This window comes from Anopheles marshallii (genome assembly GCF_943734725.1).
Source record: "Anopheles marshallii chromosome X unlocalized genomic scaffold, idAnoMarsDA_429_01 X_unloc_87, whole genome shotgun sequence".
Taxonomy (NCBI): Eukaryota; Metazoa; Arthropoda; class Insecta; order Diptera; family Culicidae; genus Anopheles; species Anopheles marshallii.
Window position 1 is genome coordinate 32,501 of NW_026525939.1, and position 5,287 is coordinate 37,787.

General features: G+C 59.6%; 1 pseudogene; it reads left to right on the top strand.

The window, feature by feature from the left end:
• Nucleotides 1-4,865, top strand: part of LOC128717717 (large subunit ribosomal RNA) — a 10,198-nt pseudogene extending 5,333 nt beyond the window's left edge.
• Nucleotides 4,866-5,287: the final 422 nt, after the last annotated feature.

Sequence of the window (5,287 nt, forward strand, 5' to 3'; positions counted from 1 at the left end):
GTCTCCGCCAGTCCCGTCGCTGCCTCCGGCGTCGTCCCGCTCGCCAGCACCACGACGTCATCCGCAAAGCCGATCACTTCGGCGCCCTCAGGCAGCACCAGCCGAAGCACGCCGTCGTACATCGCGTTCCACAGGGTCGGGCCCAGGATTGAGCCCTGTGGAACGCCCGCCGTGACCGTACGACGCACTGGCCCCTCGCTGGTCTCGTACACCAGCCTCCTCTCAGAAAAGTAGCTGCGCAATATTTTCTGGAGGGCTGCAGGAACCATCAGCTTCTGCAGGGCAACCGCGATCGCCTTCCAGCTGGCAGAGTTAAAGGCGTTCCTGACGTCCAGTGCTGCCACCACCAGACATCGAGGATCCCGCTGGTTGGTGCGGTGAAACGTCCTCGCGTGTTGTCCTCGCTCGATCACCCGCTCGATGGCCTGAAGCGTGGAACGACCGCGCCGGAACCCGTACTGCCTTGCTGACAGGCGAGGAGCATCGCTGTCCTCCAAGTGGTCGTTCAGCCGATCTAAGATCAGCCGTTCGAACCCCTTGGCGACTGCTCCCAGCATTAGCAGCGGGCGGTGCGACGACGGATCGCCCGGCGGCTTACCTGGCTTCGTGACCAACACAAGGCGTGCCTCCTTCCATGCCGCAGGAAACTCCCCTCGCTCGAGCAGCTGATTGTACACCTTGGCGAAGACTTCCGGGTGCTTCCGCATTGCCGCCTTCACTGCGGCATTCGGGATACCGTCCAGCCCTGGCGCCTTGGAGGACGCCATCCGCTCGGCCAACGAAAGAATTTCCGAGGTCGTGACCGGCCTCAGAGCCTCGCTGCACGCGCCGATGTCCGGCCACTCAAATGCCGGATGGTCCGGGAACAAGGCTTCGACGATCGGACCTAGTACGGCTCGGTCCGTTTCCGGTGGTGCCCTGTTACGTAGTTTTGCTCGAACAACCTTGTAACCGAGTCCGAACACCTCGGCTTCGACCCCATCGATCAGCTCTTGCATACTGTCTTCCTTACTGCTGTGAATGGCGGCCTGCAACAATCGTCGACAGTTCTGCAGCCTGGCCGACGTCACCGCACGCTCCGGAGGTTGGGCCCTGCGATGGGCGGCCTCCGCTGCTCCGCATTCCTCCCTCAGGCGCTCGATCTCCGGAGACCACCAGTACACCTGGGGCTTGCGATGGAAAGTAGCCCCGTGTACTCTCTCCATTATCTCATCGCACGCCTGAGTCAGTCCGCCGATCAGCCCCTCCGGAGTTGCGACCTGCTCGAAGTGGCCGCATGTGAGGGCGATGTCGAAGCACTTGTTATCGAATTGCGTCGTCTTCCACCGGGTCCCGGCGTGTCTGGCTGTCCCGTCTCGACTTCGCTGCTGCTGCTCGCCTCGTCGCGTGGGACGTTGTCCTGGGATGCCCACCTGGAACTGGACGTAGGCGTGATCGCTGCTGGAAAAGCGATCGAGCACGCGCCAGGAGTCCGGTCGCGCAATAGTTTGGCTGGCAAAAGAAACGTCGATAACGCTTTCCCGCGCAACCCCGTTGCCCTTAAACGTGGGCACGTTGCCGCGGTTCAGCGTATGCAGCGCCAGCTGCTCCACCACGCTCAGGAGCTCCTGCCCCTTCCGGGTGGTGCGCGCACTCCCCCACTCCTCGTTCCAGGCGTTGAAGTCCCCGGCCAGGACTGATGTTGCGTGTCCGACCAGAGACACCTCCACCGCACCGAGGAAGCTTACGAAGTCTTCGATGCCGCTGCTGGGTGGCACGTAGCAGCTGGCGAACGTTACTCCCGCTATGGTGGCCACCACGAGTCCCGGGACGACGCTCCCCCAAAGCCGTTGAATAGGGTACGCCCCTGTTGCTATTATCGCCACACTCTGTTCCGCATCGATGGCCCACCGCGGATCATCCCGAGGTGGTCGATATAGTTCGCAGGCGAGCACCACCTGAGCCCCTAACTCGCGAGCCGTCTGCAGCATGAGGTCTTGGGCTGCCCGGCTTCGCCCGAGGTTCACTTGCAGCACTTTTAGCGCCGGCACGTCGGATGCCCGACCGGGTGCGGGCCGCTGCACACGACGCAGCGCACCTCCGCCGTGCAGCTCTTCGCCTGGTGATCCGGCTTCCCGCAGCGAATGCAGCTTGTCGAGCGGTCCACTTCGCTCCTGCACGCAGCTCGGACGTGCCCCATCTCGAGGCACTTGTAGCACCGTTGCTGACGCGCCTGCAGAGGAGCCACCTTCCGGATCAGACACGATGTGTATTTGATCTTGACGCTCTTGTCGACCAGACCCTCCGCAGCCCTGGCTGTTACGCGGACTATCGCCACTTTCGTGCCGTCCCAGGCAGGTCGCAGGCGAACCGATGTCTCCTCCACCTCGCATTGGCACAGGTTGGTCAGCGCCATCGCCACATCGGTCTCCTTCGCTAAAGGGTCGACAGCGTCCAACCGGATTTCGACCATAGGCGTGACCAGCCGAGCTGAGGCCGGCCGTTCTGCCTTTGCGCAGACCTGCTTGATGCACTGCAGGACTTCTGCAGCGTCCGCGCTCTCCTTCAGCTCCATGACAAGCCTGGAGCGTGTGGTGCGTCGCCCGACGCCTAGGGCCTCAGCATGTTTCTCCATTTCTGGAGCCGTTCGGACAGCCTGGTACACCTCCGTCCAGGTTTGTCCCTCAGCTGGGGCGATTTCAATAGCGTCCGGCTTGGTTTTTCGCTGCCGCTGACGCCGACCTCCTCGTTGTGCTCCAGGCTGGCTACCCCGGGCCTGTTGTCCCTGATGTTGCTGGGGCTGCTGCTTAGACGGTCCTGCGATCGGCTGCCGCTGAACCGCTGCCCGTTGCGGTAGTTGCGGCCACTGCTGCTGCTGTTGCTGCGGCTTGTTCCCCGGTTGCCGGGCCGGCTTACGACGCACCACTTCAGCCCAGGAGCCGCCTTCCGGGTCTGAAAGCGGAGCTGCCGTTGCCGACACCGCTCCCTGCTGTCGCTGTTGCTGCTGCTGCTCACGACGTTGCTGCTGCTGTTGTTGCTGCTGCTGCTGCCACTGCTGCTTCTGGCTGCCTCCATAGCCCAGCGTCTGGGCGAGGAGCTCTTGGAAGCTGGCTCGCTCCTCCCTCAGCTCGTTGCGCAGGCGCTCGATGTCTTCACGAGCCAGCGTCTCGCGCATCCGGGCTTCCTCTCGGGCCAGCTGCAAATCTTGCCGGGCCTGCGCAGCATTTGTTTCCATCTGCTGCCGGAGCATCTGGATCTCCTGTTGCAGACCCACGATCGTCGCTCGCAGCTGCTCGTTGGTGAGCGACGTCTCATTGAGGAGCTGTTTCAGCTCCGACATTTCCGGGGACTGCTGCTTCGCTCCCGGAACAGATGTTCGTGTGAGAGCCACTCGCGGCTCCAGAATAGTGGAGAGCTTCGCCGGCCTCTCCTCCGTTGACTCCGTCCTGGAACGGAGGGTTCGCCCCGTCGACGACATCTCCACCTCTCACTGTTACGGGTGAGGGTGGAGGGGGGGGGGGGAGTCGGGGGAGGTGTTCTCCCCGACTCGCGGCGACGTAGCGCGTTGATTGACTCCCCACAGAAACACACGCGACGACACACGGTACTCGGCCAAGAACGCGCAACCGAACAGCTGTCCCATACAAAATGTATGGGAACGAAAGACGCCGGAAATCGCCAAAACCTCCAACTTTGGAAGCCTATAACTCCGCAACGGTTCGTCGCACAAAAATGTTAGACCACTCTATCGACGCGGGATATTCTCACTTATAGTCCTCAAGTGTTTTTAAGATCACTAACGCACTTTTTGGGGGGTAAAACGGTCCCCCACCAAAAACTCACAGTTTTTCAAGTGCCACTTCCGGTGTAACGCACACACACACACATACAAAATTTTGTAAGATGCGTCTTACCGAGACGCATCCAACGACACCTTAATCGTCCGGATCGGTTCACAATTCGCCTTAATATTCAACAAAAACCTGCCCACGAAAAACTCCCCCCCCTTAAGGGGTGGGGGGGTGAAATTTGGGTGGGGGGTCGGCGGCCAGGATCGGGGGCCGGACACGTGAAACCAAAGCCCTGGCACGCGTGGCCTGGCTGATACGGCCGATTTTCACTCCAAACACTCGCACACACGCACGCACACAGGAACACACGGCAAACGGCCAAGAACGCGCCACCGAACAGCTGTCCCATACAAAATGTATGGGAACGAAAGACGCACAGGGATAACTGGCTTGTGGCCGCCAAGCGTTCATAGCGACGTGGCTTATTGATCCTTCGATGTCGGCTCTTCCTATCATTGTGAAGCAAAATTCACCAAGCGTAGGATTGTTCACCCTTTCAAGGGAACGTGAGCTGGGTTTAGACCGTCGTGAGACAGGTTAGTTTTACCCTACTGGTGTGTGCTGTATGCTGCTATCTTAACGGAATTCCTGTGCAGTACGAGAGGAACCACAGGTACGGACCACTGGCTCAATACTAGTTCGACCGGACTTTGGTATGACGCTACGTCCGCTGGATTATGCCTGAACGCCTCTAAGGTCGTATCCAATCCGAGCTGATAGCGCATCATAAACCCATTAGGTGATCGGAAGCTAGCGGGCTTAACAACCCTCTGAGATCCGTCGGTGCTGCCCCGTGCACACTGCCGTCTCATCCCCGCTATAGCACTAGACTGAGCCGCAACGGGCGGGTGTACGCTGCACGTGGAAGTACCTTATCACAGGGAACCCTGGTGGCTGTGCTCCCGTCGACCGTGGATACAACTAGTTTCGACACCTTCGACCGCCCGCAAACGACGGGACTACAGGCTGGGAGCTGCGAGTTGTAGAGATGCGTTCGCATCGATCCTCTCAGGCGACCCATGCTTGGTGGTGAAGTGGTTAGTTCGTGGAGTATAGGCTTGCTGCACTCGACAAGAGTGCTGCTTGCAAGGCTGTGGTGGTACGTATGGTAGTTGATGAGCATAGGCTTGCTGCACTCGACAAGAGTGCTGCTTGCAAGCCTATGGTGGTACGTGTACGGTAGTTGATGTGAGCATAGGCTTGCTGCACTCGACAAGAGTGCTGCTTGCAAGCCTATGGGTGGTGTGGTGTGTGGTGCATGATTAGCCTTTCAAGGAAGATGTGTCCTTGGGGCTAATCGGTTATTTTTATAAGTCCGGGAAACCTTTCTCGTCGGGATTCTTATCCTAAGCAACCACGAAAGCTTCCAAGAGTTGAAACATTGCCTATCAAGTAGGCCGTACCAGCCCATAGCAAACCAACCAAGATAATCTAACAGGCCAAGATTGGTTGGAGAC